General features: G+C 42.5%; 1 protein-coding gene across 1 annotated transcript in view; it reads left to right on the forward strand.

Moving 5' to 3' along the window:
• Positions 1–8498: 8498 nt before the first annotated feature.
• CUL3 (cullin 3) overlaps positions 8499–11008 on the forward strand; it is a 58627-nt gene continuing 56117 nt past the window's right edge. Inside the window, exon 1 of the mRNA XM_027650476.1 lies at positions 8499–8515. The gene's annotated coding sequence lies outside the window, so the exon portion shown is untranslated. The remainder of the gene's footprint in view (positions 8516–11008) is intronic.

Here is an 11008-nt window from a genome sequence, read left to right on the forward strand (position 1 = left end):
TATATGTGTTCTCTAACCCATGGTGAAAGAGTGTTTGTAATATATTACTAAGAGTGACAGATGTATTTGAATAAGGGATGTCTGTTAATTGGGATAAATCCTAAAAGTCAGAGTAGTTCTGAAATGTGAAAGCAGCATTAGATAAAAATTAAATTTAAAAAAACCCCCAACCAACCAAACCAAACCAAACCAAAAAAACCCCAAACACATGCCACTCTCCCTGAGTGAAAATCTACAATTAAATGACTCACCATTTTAACTAATCAAAAAATTCTTTAGACGTGTTTCTGCTATGGCCACTGGCCCAGCATTGGGCTGATTGATGGGGCTTATGCAATGATTTTTAGGACTCTCCACTCTGGTCAAAAGTCTTCCCAATTCCTAATAGTCCGGCTGGCCCAGAGATGGAGTGGGAGATGGCTTCATAAATCCTGCATTCAAAAATTCAGGGGTTTTTTTGCCAATGTAGTATGTATAAGTCTTTGGTACTTTTCCAACTACTCACTTAAATAACATCATGTATTGAGCACTAGGTATGAAAGAAATATACATGTCTTTAAAAGCTAACAAGAAAATGATTTTTGTTTGTTTAATTTAGAAGCTGGCATTATGCCTCCTGCTCTTTACAGTTGCTAATAGCAGTCAACTTCCATCTCTGCCAGGCCCTGAGAACAGCAAGAGATGCTGGGGACACAAGAGGACAGGATTTACACCTTTCCATTTGGCTGACTTTGCCTAATTTGGCAGAGGAAAACTCTTTGGCATTCCTGGTTTTAAGAAATCTGCAAACTAAGAGAGGTTTGCTGAACTGTTGCCTGATGTCTAGGAGTTGCTAAACTGTGATAGCATTTCGATAACAAAATGGCTAAAATAGCACAAGTGTTGCTCCTGTTATCTCTAAAACACCTCAGGACAACTCTAGAATTTACTTATTTATATTTTCCTGAACAATCTGGTACTGGAGACAAGGTTTGCAGTTCACAGTCATCCCACATGCACTTCAGTAACGCACACATTTGTTAAATTCCTGTTCTGCTAAGATGCCTACTTGATTTAAAAAGTAGGAAGTCTTTGAGGAGGGGAATTCTTGAAGGTCTTTAGCTAAGGTGAACCCAAACGTACAGCTGTCCTGCCACTGGAGACATCAGAAATGTCCCTTATAATGGCCTTTAAAGTAAAATGGAAGGAAATTTCAAGCAGTATTGACCAAAAACTACAATTGTATAATTTGAAAAATGCCAGAATATTTTGTTTGTTTGGTATTTTCACCTCCTTTTTGTTGTTTTTTTTTTTTATACTACACTCATGAAACCAATAGAAAATAATGAAGCATATAACTGAATCCATATTACAGAATGCAAAAGGTTTCTTATAATAACATGTACCTATCCCTAGTTGTTGTAATTTCTCAATTAAAAGAACCAAAAAAGTTGGTGAGGGAGATTATAGTTGAGCAGTTTGTAGGATTTTTTTTCTTTTATTCCTCCACTCAGAGCTAGACATTGGCAGAATCCCATTGAACTGAGAAGAAGATAATCATATCCCAGAAATAATTCTTATTGCCTGTCTTAAAATTACTACTAGTATTCTCTATATATATTGAAACAGAAGTGTTTTACAGATTCAGATTTTTTTTTATGGTGGTATTGAACTTTCTGTTTGCTCAAATTAAGAAATATCAATGGTATGTGCAATAAAAATTGATTTTCAAGAGTGCTATGTGCAGTGCAGCTCATTTGAGGAATATTGCTTTGCTTGTGCTATATGGGCAGAATCTGCAGGCTGTCTGACAGCATTTTAAATGGAAGTAGTGATTTTAGTAATGACATGAATAAAACATCTTCTAGCCATGAAGCTGGAGCCAAATAAACCTCAAGATCTGGCCACAGCTCATTTCAATCCCTAGAAAGAAACTGGGTCAGAGAGGGACACTAAGGAATGTGATTGCCAACATGAGTATCGCCTGGAAAAGGTGTCACTGTTTTCTCAGTTGTTTTTTTGGTTTTGTTTTTGATTTTGTTTTTATCAGCACAGCAGGCTTGTGTAAAGTACATCTGTAACAATGAACTTCTCTTAAGACACTGCATTCGCATTAGGAAGATTTTACCATACATCTGATCCATCCATCCTTGAAAAATAGTCTTGCATAGAGATTTTTATTCTAGTGTATGTAACTCTTCATCCATGTTTTTTTCTGCATTTTGTCTTTTAATGTCTTGAGAAACTGCAGCCATTTCATGGGAGTGGGTCTGTGCTACCAATTATTATCCTCTCACCAAGGACATTCTTTATTTAGGTATTTCCTGAAGGTCAAACAAATAACTCATTGGCATCAACAGTTTGCTTTTACCTTGCATCTCTATCATGACTTTTAAAAAAGCCAAGCTCACACACATGGCCTGCTTTGCCAAGCCCACTGGACTCCCAGAGATATATGCATACATAGGGGTTCTCATGGATGTTAACACCAGGTTCAAGATATCTGGCATGTGATCTTTTTGGTTTTTTCCCTCATTTGCTTTAGGTCTCCTTTCAGACTGAAAGTCCAGGAACCATAATCCTGTTCCTGAAAACACACCTTCCTTCCCACCACACCTTCCCCATAACCTGCCTTACCTGCATCATTTGCAAGCCTTTTTATTTATTTTTTTGTGCTTGTCTAGTGCCAGATATAAGTACTGTTTGTTGGCTCTTAGATAGCAGGATAGTAAAGACAGTAGCAATAATCTCATGGTTTAAAGAGGCATCTTGTCTGAATTTATTGTCATGGTATAAAATCTGTTAAAAGATCACTTTTTGCATTGAACTCAATCTTGTGAGTTGAGAGCTGTTTAAAGGCTGAAGGACAGTTGTGTTTTTCATGAATGTTTCACATTTTTTAAGCAGAACTAAAAAAATGGGCATTTGTACTATGCAACTTGCTTGACTACTTGGTAGTCATGTGCCATTACCATTTTACAAACTCCTTTTGCTGCTGAAAGTCTTGCTCTCTCTACCTCTGGTTTTGCATTTTCACCATAGCCAGGAGTTACCACATGCACAACTCTGCCAAAAAGGTGTATCCAGAGAATAAATGCACACTATGTTTCAGGCGAGTTCTGCTGGGTCAGATCAAACAGCTGACAAAGGCAGGCTTGCACTAACCAGTATGCTTTGTCTCAGGCAGATTAGGAAAACAGTAGAACAATTCCAATTTAGTGAGCTACAGGGAGAGCCTTGGTTTCTGGGAATGTCCATCCGAATGCCTGCCATCTTTAGCCTGCAGAACCAGGTCTGGAAGAGGATGTTTACCAGCTGTCTGTAAAGTAATGACTGTTTTCTGAGGCTACAGTCACATGGTCGTTGTAGAAATGGCTTTGTGGCACTTGAAGATGTCCATTCCCAGCCATAAACTGGAAATTACCCTTTTCCTGGTACAGCTTAGATGTCAGAATAAATCATCTGGGCACTCATCATGTGTTTCAGCGCAGAGGCAGGAGGTTAGTAAGTGCTGGTAGGAGTGATGTGAGTTTACCCACCTGACATTCCACTGGAATTTAAGCACCAATTTTTTTATACAGCCCTTTATACTCTGCCATGGGGCTGACTGTACAGCTGCTGTGGAGCGATGACAAATGCCTGGATGTTGGTCACATCTATAACTGGCACAGCTGCTTCTCCACTAAATACCTGACCCGAGACTGAAGATCAGTCACTTTGCTGTGCAAGGCTTTCTGTGGCAGTGTAAAGGACCTGGAAAGGATGCAAACTACATCTGGCGAGAGGCTTGTCCTCTGCAGAAGTAATTTTTGAAACAATGCATATATTCTAGAAGAAAAAAACTCGGGTGTGAGAAACCTAGAGTTTTTACTTGGATGTGAAAAGGCCAAAACATCATGTGTTTTAAGTATGCAAGGCAAGCAAGCAATTCTCTGTCACTTAGCAAACAGGAAACGTCAAAATAGCTGAGGCGTGAAAGTCACTAACAGCCACAAATAAAGTAATCTCTGGTGAGTGTAACCATGAAAAATGTGAAATGTGTTTCTCTCTCAATCATCAAAGCAACTTCCTCCAGTCCCACAGAAACTGAATTGGTAGTTTGACACTAGATCTCATAAGAATAAAAATTTGTCAGCTGTCTCAGACGTTCTCCACCAGCATTGTGTGTGCCACAGCAAAGCAGCAGGTGAATGCTCCCAAAAGGCTACATTACCCACCCACATCTGCAGATGGTGCCAAGAGCTGCTGATGGTACTGCTACTGGAGTGCCTCAGTAAATCCAGAGCTTCTGGAAGAACGTGGCATTACTGGCTAGTCCTGAATAAACTCACCCCATTTGGACTGTGACTTGGTATTTTGCAAGTTACTAAGCTTCATTTGACAGGTTAAATAATGAAGGATCTGTCACATATGTAGATAAATAGTTGTAAGGAATAATTATCTTTGGTGTTGCATTGTTTTTGATCTTGCTTCAGTTTCCAACCAATTTGTTGGGCTGTCTTTTCCTACTTGATTTAAATGGCAGCACTCTTACAAACCACTTTCCCACGTGGGTGCTTTATACACCAAGACCAGGTCACCCCTAACCTTTTGGGTTGCTAAACAGCACTAACCTTTTGGTAGGTGTTGGTGTAATATGATGGTACTGGTGCAGCGTTTTAGCTTTTACTCGGGTCGGTGCACAATATTGTCTTCCATGATTTGTGAGAGAAACTATTTTTGTTTTTTTCCCCTGAAAATTTGCCTTGAATGTTTTAAAGCATCTGGCTCTTTGAGGCTGTCTTCTGACACAATATGTACCCAAGTGTTCACCTCTAAGAGCAGGTTGTTGTGATGCAATACAAAAACTTCTGAACCTGAACCATTTGTCTAAGCACACCACTGCAGCTTTCACTGCTAGTTACAACTACTGTACCATGATTTTTTTCTAATGTGAGCCTTGAACAAAAGGTTTGTTCCAGCCAGATCTCCAGTCACACTACTGAAACCTGTTTAAACTCTCCCCTTGACAGTGAAGCAGTGGTTTCACAGCTAGAAAATGGGGCTTGTAACCTGAGTCTGCCTGTTCTTGGTGTGAGAGCCTCCCCTGTTGTAGCTGTCACAGTGTAGTGAGGTCACAAGTATTCATACAGCTACAGTGTACTGCTCTAGTCCCTGTTTGACAGACCAAGGCAGGGTGTGAAAGAAGCTGATGATACAGTTCTTACGGCAGTTGCTGCCATAAGAGAAACTTCAGTGCAGGTGAATTACAGGCCATTGCTTGTGTCTTTTGCAGTCACGTTGTGCAAGATCGCTGTCAGACACATTAGAGATGTGAGTTTGCACTTGAACTGAGGCTTGACTTTGTTAAGAACTTCAGTATTATTCCAACAATCTTGAAGTGGGTCAGGTACTGAATGGGAAGCCAGTGCTGGTTGGACAGCATTAATTTTGGTTATTATGTGCATTGTCTGGTTAGACCTGTTTTTGAAATGTGCCACTACATGATGTGCTCATTACAGCAACCTCATCATCTCTCCTGCCAGTCCTCAGCACGCTGCCTGTAAACAGTCCACTCTGAGTCTGCTGGTGCTGGAGGCAGATCTTGTGCAACCGGTGGTGGTGGAGCCTGCTGTTGGGTTGGCTGGTGGGATGGAAAGCGATACAGAGCTCTGAGGGAGAGCCTAGGTTAAGCTGTGCCCATCAGCAAGAGTTTTGTCTGTAAGTCAGGTCAGTAATAAAGATAATAGTGCTGAGACGGTACCTCAACATCTCTTTTCTTCCTGCTCGCGAAAATATTTGAAAGTAATTTAGTCTGGTTTAATTCTGAAGCTGTCGAGCTGTTTAGACTGTCATATTTCAGCATTTACTCTGTTTGTGGTGGCATTTAAATGCAGCAGAAATTAAATTTAAACAGAGCCCAGCCACATGTTCCAGGCAACAAGTTTCCATGAGGGAGCAAGCAAATAACTATTCTGCTTGTTTTCCTTCTTGTCTTGCCACTCCACTGCCTTTCACTGCACCTGCAGGCCTCTCAGCCACCCCTACTGCCTCCAACATGTCAAAAAAGACCCCAAACCAAACAAAAAATAAAACCCAAGTATGCTCCTTTTTAAAGCAAATAAAATGTTGTGTATGTTATTTCCATAGAAGGAAGAAATGAGGAAAAAACCCAAAACAAAACAATTCCAAACTTACAGATCTACCTATATTCAGGTAGCTTTATTACGGTGAATTGCACCTCTGCCTAATCCTCTGAAGCAGTGACAGAGGAAAATAAAAACAAGCCTTTTCTTTATCCAGGACATATAGGAAAGAAAAGAAAAAGTTTCTGAATGGATAGAAATTATGTGAATCCCAATGCCTTGAAATCATTCTGTTTCTTCAAAGAGAAATGTAATAATGTCCTGCTAAATCATGTTTCTGAACACTGATCCTGTTTTTACAGGACCCTGTTGTCCTTGTACCTGTTGAAGTCTATGAAACTTGTACACAAATTAATCAGTTAGTTTTGATTAGCAGAGGAGGAATTAGGGCACTGAAAGTATACATTTATCTGGCTGTCCTGAGCTTTTTTTGTTCTTTCACTGATTTGGAGTAAAATTCTGCTTTTGGCAGAATCCTCAATATGATCTATTAAAAGCCACTCTGTGCTTCTTTCATTGTATGCTTGTTTTGCTGGGTTGTATCTCTGTGTTGTTAAAAAAAAAATGTGTATGTATATATATATATAAATATATATATATATTTCTCTTCAGATTGCAGGAATTGTGATGAAAGGAATGGTTTGTTTACTGAATCTCCCAAATTAGTAACATGGGAAAGGGAAGGAACTGTCTTATACATACAGTTACTGTGTCACATATCAGTCATGCAAATCTCAAAGCAACCATCATATGCAAAGTGATGCAGGCACATTAAAAAAAAAAAAAAAGAAAAAAAAAGGCAAAAAAATAAAGAGTGGAGGCCCCTCCCTCCTCCCCATCCCCCGAATTCTGGACTTTACAGAGAAGGATCTCACTGTTTTCCCACCACATAAGCAAAGGTTATTTAGTTTTTTTGTTTTTTTTTTTGGGGGGGGGAGTGCTTACAGTGAGTTCAAGCCCTGAAATGCTTACCCCTGTGTTTGCAGTCAGGCATTTAGGTGCTCTGCAGACCAGGATGTGGTCAGTCTGTTTCCTGCTGTGATAGAAATACCCTTTTTTTAAGGCTTTTGTATTTCAGTGGTCAAATATCACTGACGGTTGCAGGGGTGAGGAAATATGTAAGAAAGGCCTGAGAATATGTATGTATGATTCCTTGGAAAGGATGGTTACTTTTAAAAAAACCCCATGATTCCTGGCTTTGGTGAAGCACAATTAAGCCTTATCAAGCAAAACGTCGCCATTTGAAATCATATTCTTTTAGGTATATAGAGCACGTTTTTCTGAAAGTTAAACAAGAGCTATGTTCTTTTAAAGGTTCTTAAAGCTTTTAAGGGCCTGATTATAAAAATGTAAATTTAGATTGATTCTAATGTAATGTGCACTTTACATTCTTCTAAAATTTCTGACACCCTTCACATGATTAGGATTATATATTTTCACATGGTTAAGATTTTTTATTAAGGTATAAGTCAGGTTATAAAAACAGTGTTTACATAATTAAAGATTTGCTGTAATCTTCAAGATACACATGTCAGTGTAGAGGACCATCCTTCTTCTGCTGAGAGATGGTGACGTGTCATTCAGGGGGAGATATTTTGTGTGGATGGCAGGCACCTGAGCAATGTCCACTGTTATTTAGGGATATCATCAGTATCTAAAATCAGAGGACTGATAGGACCTCAGGAAAAAATAAAAACAAACAGTAAATGACTGCTTTGGATAATGCTGAGCTCTTCTCTGCACAGCGCAAGTTATTTTGGGGGTCTCCATAACCTGCATGTTGTTGTGGTTGGTACAGGGTGGGTTTAAGGCTGCTGCAATGCACAGATATGAACTTTCCAACAAGGGTGACCACTTCTGTGCACAAGAACCGTTACCTTGTGGCTGGACTACCAGAAGGGCATGAGATGTATGGGAGATAGCTGGGATGACCCAGTTAGCCCAGTGGCTAACTCTTCTTATGCTAATCTGTCCTCCTCCACCTTCCTGCCTTCCTTCTGGCTTGGACCCACCTGGAATTAACATTATAAGCATTAACATTACAAGCTCAAAGTCTAATTTTTAGTGAAACCTCATTTTGTATATTATGTATGGAAATAAAAAATTTGCACTAGTGATCGTCTCCACCTTGGACAGTCACAGAACAGACCTCAGACATGAAAGGAGGAGCTACAGAGGAATTTGTGGATAGCAGATGTGACCCACTGAGTCATAAAGCTGCACAAAAAGAAGCCTCAGACTGCAAATTCTGCTTTCAGTAATAAAGTTAGAACTGTCATTGTACTTGTGCTAGTGGGTGATAGCTATATGCTCACACGTAAAATAAAGCTATTTGACATGAGAATTGACATCACTTGGTAGGAGCACAGTTTTGTTTTTGTTGAGTGTGCTGGACTGAACAGTGTCTGAGCGTGAGTCAGCACTTCTCCACTTTAAGATATAAATGTGCATTAAAAGCAACCTAGATGAACAGAAGGCGAGAGGCTGGTGGTCCAGGGCTGCCATAAGCACAAGGCTAATATCAGAAAGCATAGAAGCAGTAATTAGAGAAGTTAATCTAGAGCAATCTGCAGTAATGGGTACAGTAAAAGTTGTCCTTTTTCTTCTTTCTTGAAAGAAGAAATCCCAGTTCCTCAGGAATGGTTTGTGGGGAAAGTTTTGGGTTTTGAAACAGCACTAAATTTGTTGAAAAGTACTCTTGTAACACTTTCAAAATGAAAACTCTGTGTTTCAGTACAGTTTGACTTCTACTTTAGTTCTGCAAACTGGTTTTGCAAGAGTCAAAGTTAAACCTTTTCAAATGACTTGATCTTAACTGTCATGGAGTGGAAAAAAAATACTAGCATGAGAGATTGTCCTCATTTGGCAAAGGGAGTACTTAGAAGGAGAAATGAGACTGAAATTATATTGAGACAATGTGTAAGCCATATTCTTTGTATTAACAACTGGCAATCTTTCCCTTCTCATCTCATCTTTGTTTCATCTGCATTTTGACTATACTGTAATTTTGAAAAGGACTGGTTCCTATTGCATAGTCATGTTGCAATCATTGTTTATTGTGTTGCTGTTATATAACACCTACTCTAGGCGTATGTGCCTAATTTTGATCAGGAGATTAAAAAATATGTCATTTAGGAACACACATCGTCCCAGTGGGAAGTGTTTGTAAAAAAACTCAAAGAGACAAAACTGGTGACATTACTGTTACAGAAGGTAAACTAGCTCAGAGAAGGTATGTTGCATCTGTTCCCTGAAGGCATGTGTGGTGTACAGGCACCTGAAGGAAAACAGAAATGATGGAGGTACATGAAGCTGGATGAAAAACGTACATCACACGATGCCCTGGTATTCAGAGTCCAGTTTAAGAGTCACCGGAAAGAAATTCTCTTCCTGGCTATGCCACACACTTCCTCTGGGGAATCTTGAGCAAGATGTGTTTTGACCCAGATTTCATTTTCAAAATCCACTAACTTTTCAGTCAGTGCCCTGGCATCTGGGATCTAGATTTTTTTCTGGCCTACCAGCCTAACTTTCAGAGGTGCCACGCTCCTAACTTGCAGAATCTGACATTTTCTAAACATTCTTCTCTTGTAAAGCAACTGCCCTTTGCTGAACGACCTATATTTAACTCTGGGCATATGTAAGCGTTGCCTCAGGTGGCACCGTCATTTCTCAGGCATGCACTGCATCAATAAGTACACCTGCCTTGCAACACGGCACCCTGTGAGCACGGAGCATCAATACATACACCTGCCTTGCAACACGGCACCCTGCGGCGGGACCCGCCTGCCGCTGACATGATTCACAGGGACCGGGAGACTTCCAAGGGCAAGGAACAGGAAGGGTCCGCTGTTCCCTTTCCAGCAGTGCCCAGCCAGGTTACTCCCAGGTGCCCACCTGGGGCCGTCTCCCGTTTGCAGCTGCAAGGCCCATCTGAGGCTTCCCTGACAGTGCCAAAACTTGCACTTTAAACCTCATGAAACACCTGCCACAAGTCTGACAAGTGGGATATTGGTCGGGCACTGGAAAAGTTTGCCAGGGAGGTGGTGGAGTCACCATCCCTGGAGGTGTTTAAGAAGAGACTGGATGTGGCTCTCAGTGCCATGGTCTACTAGACAAGGTGGTGTTAGGTCAAAGGTTGGACTCGATGTTCTCAGAGGTCTTTTCCAACGTAATCGATTCTGTTATTCTGTAAGAGGCATCTAGATCTGGCGCTGGGTCACGTTGTTTAGTAGCTTAGGGGCTGTTACAGTGTGGACGGCTGGACTGGATGATCCCAAAGGTCTGTTGCAACCTCGATGTCTCTATGACTGGGTGACTCTGCGGCCACGGCTCCGTGACACGGCCGGGGCAGGACATTCCCCCTCAGACCGCCCCGGGCACCCCCGTCCCCGCCGCCCCTCCCGGACCGGGCCGCCCTCGGCCCCGCCCCTCCCCGCGCGGCGCCGCTTCCCGCCAATCAGCGGCGCCCTCCCCGCCCCTGACAGCCCGCCTGAGAATGGGGGGGAAACGTCTCGCGAGAGCCGCGGAAGCCTCGCGAGAGCGGCGCGGAGGCCTCCCCCCGCCCCCGGCCCTCCCGCCGCCCCCGCCCCGCCGCGGCCGGATCCGAGCGCGCCGGGCGGTGGGAGGGGAGGGAAGGACGGGAAGGGAAGGAGAGGAAGGGAAGGAAGAGAAGGGAAGGAAGCGAAGGGAAGCGGGGGGGGGCGCCCGACCCTGCGCAGTGAGCGATGTTTGTCCGCCATCGCGGCGGAGGCTGAAGGGAAGCGCCGCCAGCGGAGCGAGGGGCCCGCGCCGCCGCCGCCCCCGCCCGGCCCGGCCCGGCACCCCCGGGGGCCGCGCCCGCACCGAAGGTCGCCGGCGGCTTTTCCCCCCCGCAGCCCGTCCCCTTGCTCAGGTTCGACATC

The sequence above is a fragment of the Corapipo altera genome, unplaced genomic scaffold (assembly GCF_003945725.1).
Source record: "Corapipo altera isolate COAL_440 unplaced genomic scaffold, ASM394572v1 54, whole genome shotgun sequence".
Taxonomy (NCBI): domain Eukaryota; kingdom Metazoa; phylum Chordata; class Aves; order Passeriformes; family Pipridae; genus Corapipo; species Corapipo altera.